Source organism: Sus scrofa, chromosome 13 (assembly GCF_000003025.6).
Source record: "Sus scrofa isolate TJ Tabasco breed Duroc chromosome 13, Sscrofa11.1, whole genome shotgun sequence".
NCBI lineage: Eukaryota > Metazoa > Chordata > Mammalia > Artiodactyla > Suidae > Sus > Sus scrofa.
The window spans coordinates 58,806,518-58,831,585 of NC_010455.5; the positions used below are offsets into that span (position 1 = coordinate 58,806,518).

At 37.2% G+C, this 25,068-nt stretch overlaps 1 protein-coding gene across 1 annotated transcript in view; it reads left to right on the forward strand.

The window, feature by feature from the left end:
* CNTN4 (contactin 4) overlaps positions 1 to 25,068 on the forward strand; it is a 999,482-nt gene that overhangs the window by 163,865 nt on the left and 810,549 nt on the right. Inside the window, 1 exon segment of the mRNA XM_021070955.1 lies at positions 5,636 to 5,676. The gene's annotated coding sequence lies outside the window, so the exon portion shown is untranslated.

Below are 25,068 nucleotides of genomic sequence, written 5' to 3' on the forward strand. Positions count from 1 at the left end.
AATTTGGATACCTTTTATTTCCTTTGTTTGTCTGATTGCTATTGCTAGGACTTCCAATACTATGTTGAACAATATAGTGGTGAGATTAGGCATCCTTGTATTCTTCCAGATTTTAGTGGGAAGGCTTTCAGCTTTTCTCCATTGAGTTTTATATTTGCTGTGGGTTTGTCATAAATGGCTTTGATTATGTTAAGGAATGTTCCCTCTATATCCACTTTGTAAGAGTTTTTATCATGAATGGATGTTGGACTATGTCAAATGCTATTTCTGCATCAATTCAGATGATCATGTGGGGTTTTTTCTTTTTTTTTTTTTTGTCTTTTCTTTTGTTACTGTGGTGTATGACATTGATTGATTTGCATATGTTGAACCATCCCTGTGAACCAGGGATGAATCCCACCTGGTCATGGTGTATGATCTTTATTATATGTTGTTGGATTCGTTTGGCTAAAATTTTGTTGAGAATTTTTGCATCTGTATTCTTCGGAGATATTGGCCTATAGTTTTCTTTTTTGGTGGTGTCTTTGGTTTTGGTATTAGGGTGATGGTGGCATCTTAGAATATCTTTGGGAGTATTACTTCTTTAATCTTTTGGAAAAGTTTAAGGAGAATGGGGATAATTTCCTTTTTTTATGTTTGGTAGAATGCGCCTGTGAAGCCATCTGATCCTGGACTTTCTGGAGGTTTTTCAATTTTGTTTATCTTTGCAATGAACCAGCTCTTGGTTTTATTGATTTTATTCTATTGTTTTTTTAATCTCTATTTTATTGATTTCCTCTCTGATCTTTATGATTTCCTTCCTTCTGCTGACTTTATGTTTTGTTTTTTCTCCTTTTCCTAATTCATTTAGGTGGTGGGTTAAGTTGTCCATGGGAGATTTCTCTTCTTTTTTGAGAAAGGGCTGTATTGCTATGAACTTCCCTCTAAGCACTGCTTTTGTGGCATCCCATAGATTTTGAGGGTTCTGTCTTCATTATCATATGTCTTGAGGTTTTTTTTTTTAATTTCCCTTTCGAGTTCCTTATTGACCCATTTTATTTAATTAATTAATTAATTATTTATTTATTTTTTGTCTTTGTGCCTTTTTCTTGAGCCACTCCCGCAGCATATGGAAGGTTCCCAGGCTAGGGGTCTAATCGGAGCTGTAGCCACAGGCCTATGCCAGAGCCACAGCAATATGGGATCCGAGTCGCGTCTTTTACCCACAACACAGCTCACAGCAAGGCCAGATCCTTAACTCATTGAGCAAGGCCAGGGATCGAACCTGCAACCTCATGGTTCCTAGTCGGATTCGTTAACCACTGTGCCACCACGGGAACTCCAACCCATTTGGTTTTTAGTAGCATGTTGTTTGTCACCATGTAGTTGGTTTTTTCTCATTTCTGTTCCTGTGGTTGATTTCTAGTTTCATGCAGTTGTGGTCAGAGAAGCTACTTGAAATAATTTCCATACTCTTAAATTTGTTGAGGTTAGCTTTGAGCCCCAGTATGTGATCCATCCTTGAGAATGTTCCATGTGCACTTGAGAAGAATGTATATTCTGATAGTTTTTTGTATGTAATGTCCTGAAAATGTCTATTAAGTCCAGCTTTTCTATTGTGTCCTTTAGGATCTCTGTTGCCTTATTGATTTTCTGTCCAGAGGATCTGTCCATTGATGTAAGTGGGGTGTTAAAGTCTCCTACTATGATTGTATTTCCATAACTTTCTTCTTTTATGTCTGTTAGTATTCGTTGTATATATCTTGGTGCTTCTATATTAGGGGCATATATATTGATGAAGGTAATATCCTCTTCTTGAATGGATCCTTTAACCATTAAATAGTGTCCTTCTTTGTCTTTCTTAATGGCCTTCATTTTAAAGTCTATTTTATCTGATATGAATATTGCAACTCCTGCTTTCCTGTCTTGTCCATTGGCATAAAATATCTTTTCCCATCCCCTCACTTTCAATCTGTATGTGTCCTTTGCCCTAAGATTAGTCTCTTATAGACAGCTGATTGTAGCTTTTTTTTTTATCCAATCTTCCACTGTGTCTTTTGATTGGAGAATTCAGTCCATTAACATTTAAGGTAATTATTGACAGATATGTATTTATTGCCATTTTAAAACTTTTTTTCCAGTTTTTCTTTTCTTCCTTTCTTTTTTTGTTTGGATGATTTCCATTTATTTTATGCTTGAGTAGTTTTCTTTTTAATTTTTCTGAATGTAGTATTTGTTTTTGATACGTGGTTGCCTGTTTTTCTAAGTATGTTAACCTCTTCCTGTATATGCTTGCTTTAGCCTGACTGTCATATAGGCTGAAATACATAGTTAAATAAAAAAATGGAATCTATGTTCTCTTACTTTCCTTCCCCACATTCTGTGATATGAAGCCTTTTTTTAAAAATATCTTCATATTTAGATCTGTATGCTGGCTTATTTAAGTGATTTCTTTGCAGTTGTGGTTTCCTCCTTCCTATTTCTTCTTACTTTTTTTTTTTAATTTAGAGAAGACCTTTCAATATTTCTTTTAGAATGGGTTTAATATTGTTGTCCTCTTTTAGGTTTGGTTTTTTGGAGAAATTCTTTTTTCTCTTCTATTTTAAATGATATTCTTGCTGGATACAGTATTCTAGGCTCAATTTTTTTTCCATTCAGCACTTTAAATATATCTTGCCACTCCCTTCCAGCCTGTAGTGATTCTGTAGAGAAATCAGCTGATAGGCTTATGGGGATTCCCTTATACTTAATGCTTTGCTTCTCTCTTGCTGCCGTTAGAATTCTCTCTCTATCTTTTGCCATTTTTATTGTAATATATTTGGGTTCAACTTGTTTGGGACCCTCTGTGCTTCCTGTATCTTGATATCAGTTTCTTTTAGATTTGGAAAGTTTTCAGCCATAATTTCTTCAAATGTTTTTTCAATCCTCTCTTCTTTTTCTTCTCCTTCTGGAATTCCTATTATGCGTAGATTTGCCTGCTTTATATTATCCCATAGATCTCTTATATTGCTTTTTATGTTTTTTCATTTGGTTTTCTTTCTGCTGATTGGATGATTGGATGATTTCCATTATTCTATCATCCAAGTAAGTCACTATTTCATTCCTCTGCATTATTCATACTGCTATTTAGTGCCATTAGCTCAATTTGCATCTGTGCAAATGAGTTTTCTAATTTTTCTATGTTCCTCCTTATATTTTCTAGTTCCTTTATAAAGGAATCTGCATTACTGTTCATGTCTACTCTTAATTCCTTGATATTCAGCCTTAATTCCTTCAGTATTTTCACTATTTCCCTTTTGAACTCTGTCAATTAAAGATGGAGAATTCTAAAAGTAGCAAGAGAAAAGCAAACTGTTAAGTATAAGGGAATGTCAGACTGCAAAGGTATGTTTCATTCTTTGTTGCTTTAGGTGAATTCTGCTGTTCATTTAACTGGGAATGGTTCCTAAGTTCTTCATCTTGCTTGTGCTTTTCTTTTTCTGTGAGTTTAGGGAAGCCAAACTATAGTCTTGGAGGGCCACTTCTATTCAAGAATACCCCTTTGTATTTCCTGAAGGGTAACTATTTATTTTTGGCATGGGAGTTTAAATATTTGATATCTGTTTCTTTGGTGTGAGCAGGCTATTATCCCCAGGGTGCTGAGTGTATTTCTAGGGAGAAGGAGGCAATGGTTAGGGCTAGTACTCTGTTCCTGTTTGCTGGGCTCTTAACAGTAGCAGAGACCTCCAAGAAGGTGGCGCAGGCTACTCCTAGTTGCAGGCCCCTGGGAAGTGGTTACAAGCCTAAGCAGATTGACAAGGTGCCCAGAGCATTTGGCAGTGGCAGCTTCAGGGTGTGTGAGCTTCAAAGGGAGTGAGAGCCACAGCAGGTAGTGTTTGATTGCAGTGCCCTCCTCTGAGGTGATTGGAGCCACAAGTGTTACCTTTTCAGGGACCGCTAGTGGTAGTGGACCACGTCCACCTCTGCAGTCAGTGATAACTGTGGTGGTTTGTCCCCGCCACCTGCAGACCATTCATGAAGCCACCCTGTCTCACTAAGTCCACACAGGAAGTGCTGCACAGGCTGCTCCTAGTTGCAGGATTCTGAAAATTGACAGAGATCAGGTGTGTGGGTACTGCCTGGAGCATTCGGCAGTGGCAGCACCGGGGCCGTTGTGCTCCCAGGGGTGCAAAAGCAACAACAGGTGGTGTTTGGTCACAGTGCCCTCCTCTATGGTAACCTTGAGGTGACTGGGCCTCAACTGGTACCTGCTCACAGACCCCTAGTGTTGGCATGCCACGCCCACCTCTGGAGTCATAGGTTAACTGTGGTGGTTCACCCTCACCACCTGCAGACCACGCAAGAAGCACCCCATCTCACCTAGCCCACACAGGAAGTTTTGCACCTGTTACTCCTATTTGTAGGGTCTTGGGAAAGGACAGTGATCAAGCATCTGGGTACTGCCCAAAACGTTTGGAAGTGGCAGCTGCAGGGTGGATTTTTTTCCTAGGAGGGTGAGAGCAACAATGTGTGGTGCTTGGTTGCAGTCCCCCCTCCTCCCTTTTCTTTGCTGACCCTGGATATGACTGAGTCCTCAGGTGGAGCCCACTCACAGGCCCCCATTGGTGGCAGTCCATGCCTTCCTCTGGCTCCAAGATGACTGCCACTGTTCATCCCTGCTGCCTGTGGACCATGCAAGAGGCATCATGTTGCACTTATCCCTGCACTTAGCCCCTTAGCCCACACAAGAGTTTCTTGGCCACCTGTAGCCTGCACAAGAAGCGCCAGTCTCCCATAGCCAGAGCAGGTGGCTTCTTGCCACCCGTAGCCTGCAACAGAGGTTCCTTACCCTCTGAGAACCTGAGAGCCGGTGTGCAGGGAAATTCCTATGGTGGTCTGCCCCTCCTCCTCTCACCCTCCCCAACAATGGAGCCTTGCTTCTCCTGTGGGTCCAGACCTTCTCTGGGTTCCCTCTGCCATGGTGTTCCACTCCCCCACTCATGGCACACACTCCCCTGCCCCTGGCATACTTCTCCTTAGCCCCTTAGGCTGTCCCCACACAGCGAACCCTAGTCGTATCCAGGGACTGACCTCTGGAGCCTAAGTCTCAGCACCCAGCCTCTGCCCGAGCATCTCAGGCTGTGGTGTCAGGCCGGTGGTTCAGATGATCTCTGTGGCTCTCGCTCTACTTTGTCTTCAGTCCACTTGCTGTGCTTTTCTCGGCAACTTTGAGGTCCCTCCATCTCAGCTGATCTCCCCATCAGTTAGGTGGCTTCCCAGGGTGTGGGTTCCTTTTCTCCTTCACAGCTCCCTCTCGGGAATGCTAGTCCCATCCTAAGTCCTTTTCTCTCTCTCTCTCTTTTTCTTTTGTTCTACCCAGTTATGTCACAGGTTTCTTGTCCTTTTTGGAGGTTTAAGTTTAAGTTCTTCTGCCAGCATTCAGGAGATGTTCTGTCTGAGTCGTTTTCCATGTAGACGTGTTTTTTTGACGTGTTTGTGGGGAAGGTGAATGCAACCTTTTACTCCTCTGCCATCTTTATCTGCTCTTGAGAAAAACCTTTTCTAATGTGAGTTGCCATTGAGACTTTTTTCTCAAACCAGTGATACTACTAGAATGCAACTTGTAAGAAAAAAGTCTAACTTTATGCTTTATTCTAAAACCTATTTCTTTATTTAGGTGATGTGCAATTGACCTTGGGATGCATAACTTCGTTGGGGGTATGTACCATTTTATTAAAAACATACATGTAATAAAATACATAAATATATTTTATCTTTGAAGAGTTTTATAAAAGTTTTGATCTTATTAATTGGGACTCCTTTTCCTTATGTACTATGGAATTAGTTTATAATGTAGGTAAATAAAATATACAGAAAACAATAGCAATAAATTTTATATTAAATCACAAGATAGGTGATTTTAAATGTAATGTGTGGTCCTCAGAATTCATTTGCAAATAATACTTTATCATTAAATTTCATTTTCAATGCATTTTAATATAGTATACTTTTCAAAGTAGGAAGGTTAACTATCCAAAATTTATTATCTGAGTGTCAAAAATATAATATGTAATTTAATTTATTATGAATATAACATTCATATATTATGAATATTATTTATTTATTTTCCTTCACATATTTGTTTGGTTGTAAACCTTTGCTTTTTGTGAAAATTTGATATTTTTCTATGCCAAAGTCTAATATTATTAACATGTGGATTTTGGAACACAACCTTATAAACATTGTTTTTTGTATGCTGTCATGTGTAATGATCAGATGGTTCTGTTTGTAATAGAAAAACCTTAAAAATCATCTTTTTGGTTTCTCAACCTAATGTCTTTATATTTTGTACAAGTTTTCTGTCTTTATTCCTTTTGGTGTAGTGCATACATCATATACTGTAGAATTATCAGTTCATTTGTTTTAGCAATGTGTACCTTGGTAATTCTGTGATAATAATGTGATTTGTATTTGGTTACCCAATTGCAGATAATCCTGTGGCATTACAGAGTTTAATTTATGGGAAAGATCTTTAGACTTAAAAAGGATTACTGATCCTTTAGGAGTGATTAATTAATCAGTACAAAATTGAGCGTTAAGTGTATTAATGCCTAAGCTACCCACAGATACATCCACAGACACACATGCCACCCAATCCCATGGCAAAAAGGACCAAATTACAGCAAAGTGGGATGGTGTCCTACACTGTCCAGCCACCACAGTAAGTAGTCAGCCCGGGCTTCTTGAGTTATGGGGTCTTGAGGGATTCATTTTCCCCAAGGCTCACTTTCCTCATGTGTATGGTTAGTGGGCCAAATCATGATTTCTGGGGTTCCTTCTTTCCTAAAATACTTTTCATTTCTTATTTCAAAAAAAAAAAAAAAAAAGCTAAAGTTTAGAAATGAGTAGTTTCATGTTGTTAAAACTGTTCTGAAGTAAGGGGTGACAGAGTAAGTTCAGTCAATTTATTGGGAGAAGAGAGTAGGAAGGGTCAATGGATTCTTCATCTGATCAGCAATATTCTTGTTGACTTACTGAATTCTGAGGTTGGGGTGGTTCTAGGAAGGTAGTCTTCCCTCTTTGCCCTCTTGTCCTACATGTCTTGGAGACTCAGGATGGACTTATTCTGAGAAATCTCTGATTTTGAAAGAATCCCATATAATCTTGTAAGCTCAAGGTTATCTTTTATCTGATTCCTCTTTTCCTGGTAGGTTGCAAGCTGAAGAGCATTAAAATATCTATTTTCTTAGTGGTTTCCTTTTCTAGGTTTGAATAATTCACTTGATTCTTCCAAGCTACTTAGATAAAAGAATGTTATCTAGGAATGCTGATTTTAGTTCCTTTTGTTTGAAATTAGATAAATAAATCCATTTATTTTTAGTCTAAATAATGAGCCCTTATATTCTTTGTCTAGTCATGTAAGCAACTCACAATAATGTTCAGGCACCTTTTATACTGTGATGTTAGGTATTTGCTTGAGATTTTTTTTCCTTTGTTTAAAAAAACATGTGAAATGAGTTTTGTGGAAAAAGATCTCTTTGAGAACTGGGCTAATTCTGCATTGAGTGCTTCTTTTTGTTCCTATTCATACATATATTATTTTAACCTTATTTCAAACACTCCAACAGTGATTATTAAACAACTGCTGTTTTATAAAAAGGGATTTTTATGAACCAGGCCAAATAATCCACTAGATCTGTCAGATCATTTTTCTAACTCTTAAGATTCTATGATTCTATGATTTTTGTCTTTTAGGTTAGATCTAAAAAATTACCATTTTTGTAAGTGAGAAATGGTGAGATGGTATCAGTTTTATATGAATCAGCCTACATGTTAGTTATTCATTGTTTAGAAAAAAATGTAACTCATCTGTGAAAATGGTAATGACAAGCAGCAAAGCTTATTAAAACACTAACTTCATTTAAGAAAACTTGGTTATCATCATGAGTGCCAGATATTAAAAACTATATTTTAAACCTTTGTAAATCAAATGGAAATAAAATATTCATTGCGTATCTTTCTTTCTGCAGGATTTTTTTTTTCCTGTGCTTTATGAGACAAATCATAGGCATTAGCGTTTGAAATCAATTTCTTTGTTTTCTTTGCAATTGCTACATAGCTGTTTAATATTTGCAGTAAGTTTTAATGACTAATGAAGTGCATGCTTGATTATATGCCATTAGAAAAAAAAATCTTTTTATGGCAAAGGGTGTTTTTCAGCATAGTCTTGACAAAGGCAATATATAAATGTGCTATTTCCTTTCAGAGGAATACAAATCAGTATGAGAAAATTTTAAGGGAAATATTTAAAATAAACACTTAAAATAATGGGGTTTTTTGTTACTGAAATTGTATGAACACATAAATAGAGTATCTAGATGTAGTTATTTTCAGAGGCCAATATAATACTAATTAGAAAAGTTGTAAATATTATACATATTCTAATGAATTAATTCCTTTTCTGTTACTTAACTCTTATTGCTAAGTATACTATTGGGTAGATGGTTATAATGCCAACACTGAGCATCTTACCATGTTTACTTGTCATTTTTTCTATCACTTCATGTTCCTGATATTCTTGATACTGTTGTCACCTGTTATTTCACCCAATGTTTGATCCTGCCTCTCTGCCTTTTATTCAGTTTCCTTTGTCAGAGGAACCCCTTCCTTCCAGTCCTTACCTGTCAAAGCTTCAATGTCTAGTGGAACTTCCGCCTCTTCCAGGAGGCCACCCAGAGACCCTCTAGTCAGAACTTCCTGCTCAAAGGTCATTGTTGTCAATTTGCTCTTCTTCTGTAGCTCATCTAATGCATCCTGCCCTGTGACCAACATATTCTCTGTGTCCATCCCCTAGTCTGATTGTGTAACTTTTCTCCTTGTCTTCTCTCTTCCCTGCTTTAGCATAAACCATGCTTTTCTAAGCTACACACATAGGTTTTACTGAATTATTTTCTAAAATTAAAACTATACCAGATGAGGTAGTAGAGGTTCAGGCTTGATTTTTCCCAAGTGGTACATTTGGAGTTAGTGGACCACTTATTGTTGCTTTTTCCTTTTCAGAGGATCTCACTTACCCTCTTGTTTTCTGCCTCACTGTATAAATCATCTCACACCATCATTTATTTCACTTCAAATACAGGTCCTAAGTGTTAAGAAATACTAGGTCAAAAAAACTGCATCTGCATGCCTGGTCTTAGGTGTTAGGCAAGAGACCATGAAAAATCTATATTGGTGCTAGGAAAACACAGTTAAAATGGATTTAAATGAATAATATTTATTGTATCAAAGATCAGAAGGAAATATTTGATAGAAATCGTAAGGCAATAGGTGTTTTCTTTGGCCATTCTTGCTCTGCTTTTTTATAAATTTAGTATTAAAAACAGCAAAAATGCCAACTCTAATGGCCACTGTAGTTTCATAGAATTTACTGCATGCATTCATGTAATTCATTTTAATTGATTCTCATGTTATACCACAAGATTGGTGGGACAGAAATTATATGTGTTATTCAAATATGCTCAAAGTTGTGATGAATTTTGTAATATTTTTTCAATATTGATTCCAAAATCTTACTATTCTTTTATTATATGTTAGCGTAGTATTTAACATCTATGGTCTCTGCGTAATTCAAAAATAAAGGGACACTTGTAACCCAAAATGCAATGTCAACATTTACAGCTAGGCACTTATCACTTTATCTTTTATAACAGATACGGTAGCTAGTCTGATCAAAATTCATGGGTAACTGTCCAAAATTTCCGCATCTGACAGTTCCGTATTCCTCTGGACAAAGGGGTTAGACCAGGAGTAGGCCTGCAGCCTACAAAGGTCCAGCAGAGTGTGAATGTTGAGGATGAGGTGCTCCCTATACAGGAAGGTGGGTCACCGTCCATGAGATTGAACTCAGCTAAGGTCCCCAGATAAGACGATGGACAGGCAGCTGTGAAAGAGTCCAGAAAGGGTGGGGTCCCCACTTCTCTCTCTTCAGATCTTGTTTCCTGCAACTCTTTCTCCAATCCCTTCAGCTCTATCCCTGGGTATTTGGAAGCTACAGAAACCAATAATTTACCCTTTTTATTTGGACTAGTTTCAGCTGGGTCTTTGTTATTGAATTCAGCATCATGACTAATAGAGGTAAAATTACTAAGATAAACTCAACTCTTCTTTCAACTCCACTGCCCATTCCTCTTTCCTTTCTTCTCTTACTTCCTATCTTTTCTTTCTGCTTTTCCCTTTATCCCTTCCTGTGTCTTTCTTCCCTCATCTGCGCATTCATTCACCCATCCATGCATCTCTGTAATAGCCGGTCCCTGTTTAGGGTGGATTAATCATTGTTCTTGGACCTGAAGACAGAAAGATAAGCAATATAGAGTTTTTCTTCTCCTTGGAATAAAGTTTCCTCTTTTTCGGTTTTGGGATGCTGATGTTCTGAAAAGGGAGGCAGAACCCAGGCTTAAAAGGTGGGGGTCATAAAAAGGAAATCTTTAAAGTATATACCTAATATTTTAGATGGGTGGAAGGATTCAAGATAAGGCTTAATTGGGAAGAAGCCATGGAAAAGTTGACCTTAGGGGAGGATTCTTACTGATATTCTTTGCCAAGTTCCAGGCAGATTACAAATTCAAAATACATAACCATGCATGGGTGAAGTTTGCAGTGGTAAGAAAATTATGCTTTGAATAGTAGATTGGATCCTATTGTCCTTTAATATAGATGCTAGGCATGGGTAAAGAGGGACTTGGCCATATTACACTTTCTTCTGTAGTAAGCATTGTGAGAGACTAATTACACAGTATATCACAGAAGTGCTTACTGACTTGTACAGGTCATCATAATCTTACAAGGGACCAGCAGCAGAGGAGTTAATGAACTTTTCCTATAAACACAAAACACATGCAGAATTTCAGTCTGTGTCCATTCACATGGGCATTCCAAAATGTGGTAGTAATTTGGAGAAAAAAAGCTAGAAAATTTAGGAGCCCTCCAATCTGCACCATTTCCTCTTAATAAATTTTCAGCCAAATTGCTTAGTTTGGCAAACCAGAGTCTATGCAAGCTGGTCATGGTCTAGTTTGCTTCACTATTTGAACCTTCCAAGCTCCTGTCTTTCTTTACTTGCACACCTCAACAAATGTGGTTACTCTCTTTGGTGGGTTATACTCCTCAATCTACTGTCCTCTAAAACTTGGTGAATTCAGTCTTTTAAGACCTACCTCTGTGAAGGTCCACCTCTTTGAAGCTTTGTCTGACTCTAAGGCAGAGTTGGCCTTACTTTGTGTGTGCACCTCTTTTTTATGTCAGCAACCTCAACTTTAAGTTATTACTATTATATTTTTCCAAATGAGACAAGGGTTCTGTTAGAGCAGGAAGCTTTATATTCATCTCTCTCTCTTTTTTTAAGGGCCACACCTGCAGCATATGCAAGTTCCCAGGCTAGGGGTCAAATTGAAGCTGCAGCTGTTGGCCTGTGCCACAGCCACAGCAATGCCAGATCCAAACCTCATCTGTGACCTACACAACAGCTTAGAGCAATGCCAGATCCTTAACCCACTGAGTGGGGCCAGGGATTGAACCTGCACCCTCATGGATACTAGTCAGGTTTGTTACCGCTGAGCCGCAATGGGAACTTCTACATTCATCTTTTTTGGCCAGCTTTCAAACCTATGCATGGGATGTATTTAGGGTTTAATGCTTGATGACTAGATGAATAAATGAACAAAATGGGATGGATGAGACACACAGCTTAGTTCAGTGTGACAAGTAAAAGGTAATGCCTTTCTCACAAGTAAGGTCAAAATACATTCCAAAATTTGTAGATGAGTTATTCTTTAAGCTTTGGAAATTTATGTATGGAAAGTACATTGTTAAGATTCTCATTTGATAAGTAATCCTGTTAGAGACATTGCTTATGATCTATGTTCAAAAAGACTATGCAATCAAAAAGACTAATATATGCTGGTTGCCTATAGGAAAATATTTGAAACAAAGCTGAACATGTTGTAATTAATGATATTTTATGTTCAATGTATGAAAAGATTTGGTCACCCTAGTACAATATTTTAATTAAAAAGTATTATAGAGTCAAATACATGGAGATGTCTTATATACAGTTTATCTATCTACCATAATATGCAAAAAATATATGTTGTATATATTAAATAAACTAAGAAGTTCTAAAGCTGAAAATCTATTACTGTTTCAAAATAAACCAGTGGGACCTAATCAAACTTAGAAGATTTGCACAGCAAAGGAAATCATAAAAAACAAAACCAAAAGACAAGCTATTAGAATGGGATAAAATAGTTGCAAATGATGCAACAGACAAGGGCTTAATCTCCAAAATATACAGACAACTCATACAACTCAAGAGCAAAATAACAAACAATCCCACTGAAAAATGGGCAGAAGACCTGAACAGACATTTCTCCAACAAAGACATACAGATGGCCAATAGGCACATGAAAAAATGCTCAACATCACTAGTTATTGTTGAAATGCAAATCAAAACTGTAGTGACATACCACCTCACACACACCAGAATGGCCATCATTAATAAGTCCACAAATAACAAATGCTGAAGAGGTTATGGAGAAGAGTGAATCCTCCTACACTGTTGGTGGAATGTAAATTGGGACAACACTATGGAAAACAGTATGGAGGTACATCAGAAAACTAAATATAGAACTACCATATGATCCAGTAGTCCCACTCCTGGGCATATATTTGGACAAAACTTTCATTGAAAAAGATACATGCACCCTTGTATTCATTGCAATACTGTTTTCGATAGCCAAGACATGGAAAAAACCTAAACGTCCAATGACAGATAAATGAATTAAGAATGTTTGGTACATATATACAATGGAATACTACTCAGCCATAAAGAAGAACAAAATAATGCCATCTGCAGCCACATGGATGGCCCTAGAGACACTAATACTAAGTGAAGTAATTTGGAAAGAGAAAGACAAATATCATGTGATATCATTTATATCCGGAATCTAATATATGGCACAAATGAACCTATCTAGAGAAAAAAAAACAAACTCATGGACATGGAGAACAGACTTGTGATTGCCAAAGGGGAGGGAATGGGATCGACTGGGAGTTCAGGGTTAGTAGATGCAAACTATTGCATTTAGAGTGGATAAGCAATGAGATCCTGCTGTATTGTGCAGGGGTCTATATCTAATCACTTGTGATGGAACATGATGGAGGATAATGTGAGAAAAAGAATGTATATATATGTATGACTGAGACACTTTGCTGTATAGCAGAAATTGACAGAACATTGTAAATCAACTATAATTTAAAAATTAAAAGTAATCTATTTACCTTTCAAGGACAAGTGTTAACTTATTTTGAGGATAGAACCCACTGCCTTTATTTGCCTCTAACCAGTATTCTATGGAATGTATTTTGGAGTTGTTGATCTAAAGAAGATAAACCAATTGTAGCAAACTATTTGTGGTTTTCTGTTGCCATTTTGATAATATGAATGTTAGGGGAAAATAGATACATTGATTAGATAGTCAACACAACTTAAACACTTTCTGAGTAGCTACTCTGTGGCAGGTACTTTCTGGCTCTATGAAGATGAATAAGATAGGCAGGTTAGGGAATATCACAATTGATAAGGGTCCCAGCTGTTCTCATATTTTCAGAAAAAGACAGTGACAGTGTGTAGATTAACTCTGCATATGATTCTCTTGCTGTAATTAATTTCTTAAAAAGTCAGATTGCCTTGAAACTCTTGTACCTCTTCTTCAGAAGCTCAGACTCTGAGGTAGGCAAAAGAAAATCGCTGTGAACCCTGAGTTTTAGTGATTTACCCTGTACATGTTTTTAAAACTTGTACCTTTTTTTTTTTTTTTTTGTCTTTTTGCCATTTCTTGGGCTGCTCCCGTGGCATATGGAGGTTCCCAGGCTAGGGGTCGAATCGGAGCTGTAGCTGCCAGCCTACGCCAGAGCCACAGCAGCAAGGGATCCGAGCCGCGTCTGCAACCTATACCACAGCTCACAGCAACTCCGGATCGTTAACCCACTGAGCAAGGGAAGGGACCAAACCTGCAACCTCATGGTTCCCAGTGGGATTCTCCAACCACTGTGCCACGACGGGAACTCCAACTTGTACCATTTTAATTTGAAACAATAAACATGAGTGCTCACATTTTGTTTCCTTAGAGAAATGACTGGTGAAAAATTCTAAAGTTAATATTTCATTTTATTAATTGAGCCTCATTGGTCCTGAGTGTCATGAATAATGATAATACCTTCCAGCCACCTTTAACTAGGTGTCCTCTCATTAATCATAAAGTGTCTAGCTGTGCTGAAGTTTTCATTTCTTTCTCTTTTTTTTTGTGAATCAATGCATATATTTCAGTAGTAAATAGAGTTGCTTTTTGAGAAACACCCTTTTTCTCCCACTCCTTCCTCCTACTTCACTAGCAACAAGCATGCAGTTAGGTACGTGTGTGTGTGTACACTCTTTGTCTCCCATATACTCTCACACTCATACTGTCACTTTTTCTAGATGAACCCCTTTCTGTGTGCTAATTTTTCAGAATGTCCATAATCCTCATTATTTTCCTCAGGTGCAGACACGATTCTTAACCTTATACTCTCTATTAAGATGGTGTTTACCAACAGTGCTGATCTATTTTCTTTCAAATTTTCCTATAATTCAGCTTGGACCCCCTGTTTCTCTTGCACATGCTCCTCTTGCATCCATCTTACCTCCCCGAATTTGTTCTTTGGCTGAGATACAGTAATGTGCATATAATCACACAATCATTTGCTTATTCATTCAACAAATTGTCATCGGGGCTGCGTGCTAGCTGTTGTGGGAATCATAATGAAAAAAAATTCTAATGCCTCTTATTCTGAAAGAAAACTTTTAATGGGGAATTTTTTTTTTGCCATTATATTTTTGAAATTTCTTTTGCATAATAGAACTGCTATTTGTGACATTTGCTTTAAGTAGCTTTCAAAGATACTTTGATTCTGGCCCTTAGCTATGATGGAAATGATGGAAGGCACATTTTTAACTGAGAATATTTGTTTGAAGGTGCAGCATAATTGGGTTATGTAGAATTTGTTAATTTACCATGTAGCTCTGTAACACTGTAATAGGAAAAGACTATTATAGTTGCCCATAGGTAATTTTTTTCATCAACAGGAAAAACAGGATGATAGATGCAAATAAATGAATCGACTACCAGGTAGAATAGAATATGAGTTCCTAAAAGAGGTAGAGATGAAGTCTGATGTGAAATATGGAGAAGGAAAAAAATGCTTCTCTTTGGGGTTCCAAGAGAAATTTTATGGAAGGGGCTGGTGTTGAATCTTGCTCAGTGTTGATGATTGGGATATGAATATGTAGAGATGTTGGTGATGGTCTCTGTAGCCTGAGCGATTAGTACAAATATATACAAAGAGATATGACGAGTTTTGGGACATGGATGTGAACAGTGAGTGGAGGAATCAGGTATTACAAGCATAGAATGGGGGGAAAGATTTGCCTATCATTTGATGCACATAATACATTGTGTTCTCCTGTATATTTAGGCAAGTGTCTCTTGCTCTAGGAGGTATATTTGCAGAGATGGCTTTCTATCCAGCCATCATATGCAGTCAGTTCTGTTGATGAGTTCTTGCTGATGTAGTGACTGCAATAATCCTTGAGTTATACACTTCTCACCAGCCCTGATAGAATGTTGGCTGTTCAAAAGAAAAATCTAAGTATCTATTAAATCATCAAATGCCATTGCATGTTTATGAAAGCCAGTTTCTACATTAGAGCAAATCTACTTTTCTGTTACTTGGTTGGGGTTGTAAGGAGAGATTATTCTGCTTTCCTAAGAAGGTTATGCTATCATCTAGTTAAATATGGACTTAAAATAATGCCGCTAAAGCAGCTGCCTCTTGTGATTGATGATGACGATGATGACGGATGATGATAGTTTTGAAATCATTTTTTCAGGAAAATTGTTCTTTTTTTCTTTGGCTGATGTTGTAGTCTGGATTGGGCATTTCTTGTCATATTAGGTATCTTTTTGATTGAATAAGAAATTGCTAAGGACTGTATTGTCTGTGATAAAATGGCTCTAAAACTGAGCTATCGAACAAATGCTAATGAGTTGTTTTATATGTATTAGTTGAGTGAAAATAGCTCTTCTGGGTTTTACAGTGTCCTCCATGGTGAATTATGTTTTGGGGAACAAATAGCATTTATGTTTAGTCATTGAAGTGGCAGAAAGTGTGGTCCTTTGAAGATATAATGATAACAGTGCCTTATTAAAGCCTTCAAGGAATGTTCACAAACATTAATACTGAGTAGTCTCGTCAAGTTCTTCAGGGCTTATACGCTTGGCCCCTCTTCTTGAATTCCTTTTCTCCAGATATCTGCATGGCTGGGTCTCTTCCTTAGATTTCTGTTCAGATGTTTTCTCTTAAGAAGGGCCTTTCTGTATCATCATTTCTATACTTTCTCTGTTCTTTCTCATTTTTCACCACCTCAGGTGTTACGTGTTTATTTATTGTCTCTAAATTAAGATGTAAGCTACATGAGAGCAGACCCTGATTCCTTTAGTGCTATAAACGAGCACCTGTAAAATTTCCTGGCCCTTTATCGGTACATAATCAATAATTACTGAATGATTAGCTGAATGAATTTTTATCTTAGGCACAGAGAGGGCTAAATAATGTGCTGACTTAAAAATGTTAAAGCTACTTAACAATTGATTCCAGAGCTAAACTCAGTAATTTTGGTTTATTCATACAAATTTCTTTAGTGTGTATATATACAAATAATATAGGCAACAAAGAACCCTGAAGAGGAACTGGAACATTGAGGGCTGACTTACAGGTGGATCATTTTCATACCTCCTCACATCTAGAAAAGGGGAATCAGTTTTGCTTATAAAAAAAAAATCATTGGTAACCACTATTCCCTACTATTCCATTGTGGAAGCCTGAGCAGATGCTGGTCTGAAAAGGCCATTTTCAGGAAGGAAAAGAAAAGAAAACATAAACCCCTCAAATATATTTTAAAGGCCAATAACATTTGTATTCATTGGGTAAACATGATCAATCAAAGCTTTACAAGCTTTGTATGGGCTGCTTCCTTAACAAATGTGTTTTTTGCCTTGGTCATTCATCATATCTGAGAGTTTAGATGATAAGCTTGAGCACTCTCTTAGGTGAACACTGAAAATAGCCACTTGGTGGATTTGTAAAGGGAAAAGCTTGTTAAAGTGGCAGAACAACATGTATTCTCCTGACACCATAAAATAGTATTTCATAGCCTGTTTATGTTGGTGTGGGCTAGATGTGGTGAAATGCTATTGAACTTCAGGAGGAGGATTTGCTGTAATGGGGAAATTAGGTTATGTAAGGAGCAAGCAGAGATGCAGATGTTCCAAGTATTCCCTTGAGCCCTCCTAATGCATGGGGAATTTTCTGATGGGACTGAAAGTGTTAGCTACTGAAAACAGAATCATCTGTTATTTTAAATAAGCTACTTAAAAATAAAATCATAGAGGGCCTTAAATAACCATGATATAGGTAGCTGCTGTCACCAGTACTATGGAGAGGGATTGATGAACTGTTTTGAGCAGGAGGTGAAAAGTGCTATGAAAAATTAAAAGTTGAGAGTCTCCATTGTGGCTTAAAGGGTTAAGAATCTGATGTTGTCTCTATGAGGATAGGATGCCGGTTTGATCCCTGGTCTCACTCAGTGGGTTAAGGATCCAGTGTTACTGTGATGTAGGTCTTAGATGTGGCTTGGATTGGGTGTTGCCATGGCTGTGGCAGATGCCTGCAGCTGCAGCCCTTATTCAACCACTAGTCTGGAAACTTCCATTTGTCACAGCTGTCACTGTAAAAAGAAAAATTAAAAAGAGAGAGAGGATGACTAGAAAAAAGCATGCAGTATCACATATGGAGAGCACTCCACATTTGAGGTCTAGCGCAGTGACCCAAATCATGCTGAGACCTCTGCAATGAGGTAATAGTCCAGTTGTATGGCATCTCAGGACTACAGATGTTATTTGTCTCCCAGATAAGTTTGTTCTAATGAAAGAGAGCAGATAAATAGGTAAAGAAGATAGATTTCTATTTTTTGTTGTAGATGTGTAGTAGGGTTGGGCAAAAGGATCTAGCTCATAGGGTCAAGTTCAGACATTTGTTAAGGTTTGCAAGAACAAATATGGAGAGCAGTTAAAATCATGTAGATTGGGCAAGGAGTTGAGTGGAGGAGGAAGAGAATCATAGAAAAACACATAAATGAGATGCAGTGAGTTGGAAGGGTATCCAGAAAACAAATACTATACTTAGAAAGTCAGAGCAGGAAAATTGTCCCATGCAAAAGTGTGGTTTTGATTCCCACGCACTGTACCACAGTACCCCTTGACACAGACATTTTCTTTTGAAAAACGTACAAACATTCTTATACCTTATCCTCTACAGAATGAGCATTGTTTTGGGGCCTCACTTTTAGATATTCCTTTCAGGATTTCTGCAGAGGCAGAGTTCCCATCATAGCATCCTGAAGACGAGGGTTCAATCCCTGGCATCGCTCAGTGGGTTAAGGATCTGGCATTGCGATGATCTGTGATGTAGGTTGCAGACCTGACTCATATTCCACGTTGCTGTGGCTGTGGCATAGGCCAACAGCTACAGCTCCACTGTGACCTCAAGCCTGGGAACTTCCATATGCCACAAGTGCAGCCCTAAAAAGACAACAAAAAAGATTCCTGCAGAGGGACTTTGAATCATTTTATCTGTTAACTTGAGTTGAGACATGTGCCCCAAATGGAATTTAAAACCAGCCATCTCTTGGTATCTCCAAATCTCCTTCCAGGGGCTTGCACATGCCCCCCGTGTTTTCAGCATAGGTTTTTGAGTCTCATAGAAAGTGGCTCTCTGGACAAAATAAGGTATCTTGTCACTGGTACTTGTAATTTAACTTTGCTACTTAAAACTGTACTCATTTCTATGTGGTCAATTAAAAAGACAGGCTTTAATTTCTTGAGAAATCTTAGATTTGAAAGGACTTCAGAGGATGTCCTCTGTTCTTCAGGTAGTAGTCCAGAGATGAGGAGGGTGGATCAGTGTTTTCCTTTAAATGGCATGGCTAATTCATAGCAAGAGGGGATTTGAATCATGGCCTTGGTGCTCTTTCTCACGGGGAGAGAAGAATGAAGTGTTGAAGAACATGGGCTCCAAAGTTAAACAAAATCAGATTAAAATTTCATCTGTCATCTATATACGTTCTGTGACCTTAATCAAGTTACCCTGAGAACTTTTACTTCTTCTATAACATTGGGTTAATAATAACATTTATCTTATGAATTTGGTTTGAATGGGACAATAAATAACAGATTTAGCACAACTCCTGCAAGGTCTTCAGAAATATTAGGTATAGATGATAACCCATCTCTATTAGATTTTCTTGCTGTATTAAAATTACCACAGATAAGAAAACTTAAATTATCCACATCTATTATCCCATAAGTTCCATGGACCAGGATCTAGCATTTCAACTGAATCATTTGCTTAGGGTTTCATAATGCTGACATGTATCAGCTGGCTATGTCCTCATCTGGAGGCTGAATTAGGGAAATAACTGTTTCCAAGCTTCCTGAGATTGTCTGCGGGATCCACTTTGCTGCAGTTGTGGGACTGAGGTCTGGGCCCTTTGCTTCAGTAGCTGTCTGTCAGTCAGGACTGTTCTCAGCACCCAGAGGCTGCCCTCCAGTCCTCACTAGGTGATGCTTTCCATAATCACCTTGCAACACAACAGCTTACTTCTTCAAATCCAGGAGGACAATCTCTCTTACCTCAAATCTTTCCCTTCATTAAGGAAGCCTGTCCCTTTTAAGTTCTACCTCGGTAGGTTAAGACTACCCAGGAGAATCTCCTTTTTCAATAACTTGAAGCCAACTGATGCGGAACCTTAATTCAGTCACCTTGGTCATATAAGGTAATGTAATCACAGAAGTGAAATCCATCACATTCACACACTCAATAATAGGGAGAGGGTTACACATGGTGTATACCACAGGGGTAGGAATCTTGTGGACCATCACACATTTCTGCCTTCTTTAGAGAACTATTATTATTGTTAACTTCCATTAATTATTCTTATCGTTATCAAATACTTCTGAGGTTATGGTGGATGAGAGCTCTAATTAAAGGTGATTCTGTGATAATAGTGGGAAATAAAGGTGAAAAAACTATTTTAGAATCTTTGCTTGTGAAAGAATTTACCTTGTAGCCCTCTGTTTTCATGTTTTTTTTTGGGGGGGGTTTGATTGTATAAAGATACTTAAAACATACTAAATGTTATTCCCTGAGGAATATTACTGTTATAGTATAATACTTATCATCCTACTAGATCCCAAAAGAAAAACATAGGTGGTAATCATGGGAAACCAGAACATAATGTTCTGTGATCAATATAATACATAATTAAAAAAAAAATAGAAACTTACTGATTTTGTTCTTGTAGTTAACAGAGGAAGAGAAGAAATCATTTTAAAAGGATAATTAGTAATGACATTTGTAAATATTACACAAATCTGAGGAAGAGAAACTCTGCCTCTAATGCTAATATTGCCTTGTCACCTATTAGCACAGCGTCATTATCTAAATATTTTCAGAATTCCAAATAGTGTCTTATGACTTACCATAGAAAAGAGGCTAATGCAAAACCGATCCTCCTGACCAGTTAGGAAAGATGTATCTTCTGTCCTGTAAGCTCTGTCGTTAATTTCCTGGTACACCTTGACTATGCCACAAGCAATTTGTAATGACATCAATTAACATTTGGGAAGTTGAGCATAGCCATCTAGGATATTAAATATTTGCTCCAGGAATGCTAATAAAGGACAGCGACATCTATCTCCAATTATTTTTTAGCAATAACAGCAAAGTTAAGGAGTACCAAAGAAATGAAGGGGTGTCTATGTAGATTCAATTTGCTTAATTCTTTTGATCTTTTTTGTTTGCATTTGATTCTGACCACTCTCATTTGTGTTTAGAGGCTCAAGTTTGGAAATAGGGTTCTCAAGTCTGCATCATCAGTGGTCCCTTAGGAAATAGGTCTTTGTGTAATCAAAGTTATTAAGACGACTTTGGTAATAAAATAAAAAGATGAATTTGTAGTTCCTATGGTTGTGCAGCAGTAACGAACCTGACTAGTATCCATGAGGATGCAGGTTCGATTCCTGGCCTTGCTCAGTGGGTAAAGGATCCGGTGTTGCTGTGAGCTGTGGTGTAGGTTGTAGATGCAGCTTGGATCCTGTGTTGCTGTGGCTGTGGTGTAGGCTGGCAGTTACAGCTCCGGTTCAACCCCTGCCTGGGAACTTCCATATGCTGCAGGGTGGCCCCCCCAAAAAAGAGACCAAAAAAAGGATGAATTTGCTCTTCCCTCCCCTTCCTCATAGGGCCACTGCCATTTCTGTGTTTGGGGATTTTTGGATAGCCAGGAAATATTATTTAATTTAGCCTTAGTTAAATAAAATATTATATATTCTTTTTGATTAGAGTGGCAAAAAAAGATACTGTCCTATTTTTAAAAATTAAGTTCATACTACTTATTTTTCTTTATTCATAATATATTATGGACACAGGTTTTATATTTTTCTGTACACAATACACCATCGATTCCATTGAAAAATAAAATTGATGTCACTCTTTTGAAGCAATGCCCTGGAGCATAGATATTAAAAAAGATGAGGCTATTCCCCCATTTTAACTTGTTGTCTAGTTGATATATTCATTTTTATCCAATTTCTTTTATATACTAAAAATCAACTGTTAGGAATTCCTTCTGTGCAGCAAGTTAAGGATCCAGAGTTGTCATTGAGGTGGCTCAGATCACCTCTGTGGTGCCGGTTTGATCCCTGGCCTGGGAGCTTCCACATATGGTGGACATGGCCAAAAAAAACCCCCAATCCCAAAAAACAAAATGAAAAAAACCCCAAAAACCCAACTGCTGGAAAAGTGAATAGGTCACTCATTTTTGCTGATTTAATTTTATTTTGGCCTAAGCTAATCCAAGTCATCTCAGTATGTATGTAAGAGAAATGTGTGATGCTTTCTACACGTACTCTACATTCATATTTATATGAGATAGAATATTGCTTGGTGTGTAATAGGTGCTTGATACATATTGACTTAATGAGTGAAGGAGTATACTTACTAAAATCAATAGTCTCTAATGAAATGATTGAGTTTATTTTTCCCTCCACCATAGTTGAATGGTAAATATACTCTTGAAAAAGCTTTAATTATAACTTAGTACATTAAGTCACATTGGAAATAAAGTGGATTTATTTCCAAATGATACTTCAGCAAAATATTTGTTTTGTTACATTATTATATTTTTGTATTTCTTTTGGGTCCTTCTTATTGCTTTATTAACTTATAATATTTTGATATTTTTCTAAACATGTTTCCGTATGTTCCCAATATTTATGTATCAATAAAAATAAAACCTACTTTCTACTTTTCCTTTTTCTTTCGTTTCTGTTGATTATGTGCCATATACATGAACGAGAAAGAAAAAAAGAGGGAGGTGTCTATTGGAAGTGAAACAATATTGCATTTAATAATGGTCAAATCATAGACCATCACTTTGATTTTACTGTTCAGCTCTTATAAATTATATTGTCTTTTTTCTCTGTTAAACTGTAGACTTAACATGGCTGATTATTAAAAGCCCATCCACTAGGAAACTTAACTCGCATACTTGAGTAAGGTGATAAAAATGTTGAATCCCTTTAAGTACATACTGGCTTGATAATTGTATTTGATGATTCACTGGTCTTCTAAAGCATTATAAAATACTTGGTTCTTTCTGAATTCATCAATACTGTTGATGTCTAAGGACTTCAGGAAAAAGGTTGTCTTAAATTATTTATTATGTCTGCTTGCCAGCGTGTTTTGTTTGCTTACTTAATGTTTACCTTTTATGCTAGTTAAGTCTATTTTTAATTTTTCTGCTTGTTTTATAGACTATTATATTCACAAAAGCAGAACAGATAATAAAGCACAAAGAAAAAAATGCACGTAGAGTGATGGCATAATTATTATATAAACGGCCAATACAAATAGTTTAAGATTCAAAGAGCATTCCTAGAGTCAAGAATTACTAGTTTGCTTTTCATTTAATTGAAGTTGATCAAGGGGACTAGATAATTCTAAATCTTATGTATACTTTTGGCCATGTAATTGTTCTAAGCACATTGAAGACTTTGGTTCCTTTGTCAGAGTTTTAAGTGTTTAAGCCATTTCTGTTCTTGCTGCCTTGTTTTGCTGCCCAATTTGAATGAACAGTGATTTTATTTAAGATAGAAGTAGCCTTATTTCTTTTACTTTTTAAAAAATTTTTGATAGGGGTCAATGTTGAGGTATTTATGAGGAATAAGATCAGAAATTCAAAAGTGATGTTATGGTTTATTAACAAAGCAAAACAACAAATATTTTGCCACATGTTTCATACCCTAATTATAGAATTTCTTTTATCTAGCCTTTGATAAATTCATTGCTGGAAGCCCTGCTCACATATTTTCATTTAGTTGAATTATTTCCTTGAAGCAGAATACAACTTTCTGCTATTACTCTCCTCTTCAGTGGAATCAGTATGACCAAGATATGCCAAGATTTATTATTAATTTAACATTTTCAATTATATCTGCATAGCTGATAGATGACTTGTTACTTTCTGATATTCTGATTCAAGAAGTTTCATTGAGGATTACAAAAAGATTCTTAGGTTTTCTGTCTCAATAAGTATTTAGAAAGTTACCTGCTAATAAGAAGTAGACCTAGATAGTTGTGGAATGAAATATTTTTTTTTTAGAATGACATACTGCCTAAGGTAACAATGAAAGAGTGTTTTCCTACATTTTAAATCATCTACTCCTGTTCAGTGCACTTTCTTTGCTCATGTTTGTGAACTCACCACCCATACTATAATTGGCTTTGAACTTCCTGGATCACAAATCCTGTATTTTGTAATTTTATTCACATAGTCTGTTTCTCTCATTATTTCTGGAAACTCTAACTTTTGACTTCACAGATACTTTGTATTAGCATATCGTGTCTTAGCCTGATTTCCTGATCTTTATAGTTTTTTATTTTAGGTTGTTTTTATTATCCTCATATTGATTTGCTCATCTCTCTAATTGCCAAGTGGGGCTTATGAGGGCAGAGACCTTGTCTATTCCATCCACCATTACTTCCCAGATCCTCAAGATATTGCTTGGTCATAACAAGGATTCTCAAAAAATAAGTATACAGATACATCACATGATCATGATTATACTGTATATCATAACCTATGATTATCAGTATCACAACAGATTTTTATTTTATATTTGCACACTTGTTCTTTTTTACATGTTCCACATACTTCTTACAACCTTATAAAAGCACAGGTACTATTATCCAAAGGAGGAAATGGAGACAGTTAAAAAATTTACCCAAACTATGTTGTAAGTGTAGATTGATTCTTTAGTCTCTATAATTTTCAGAGTTTTGACCTCAAAACGCTTGCTTTTCATTACTCTTCTGCATGTATCATCTTTCTCCCCCATATGTTTGTGAGATCTGGCCATGTGTGTGCCTATGAACATAAGCCTCATTTTTTTTTTTTTTTTTGTCTTTTTGCTATTTCTTTGGGCCGCTCCTGCGGCATATGGAGGTTTCCAGGGGTCGAATCGGAGCTGTAGCTGCCAGCCTACGCCAGAGCCACAGCAGCAAGGGATCCGAGCCACGTCTGCAACCTACACCACAGCTCATGGCAACGCCGGATCTTTAACCCACTGAGCAAGGGCAGGGACCAAACCCGCAACCTCATGGTTCCTAGTTGGATTCGTTAACCACTGCGCCACGACGGGAACTCATTTTTTTTTTTTTTCCTTTTCTTTTAATGGCCACATCTGCAGCATTTGGAAGTTTCTAGGTTAGGGATTGAATTGGAGCTGAACCTGCCAGCCTAAGTCATAGCTACTGCAACACCAGATCTGAGCCACATCTGTGATCTATACTGCAGCTTGAAGCAGTGCTGGATCCTTAACCCACTGAATGAGGCCAGGGGTC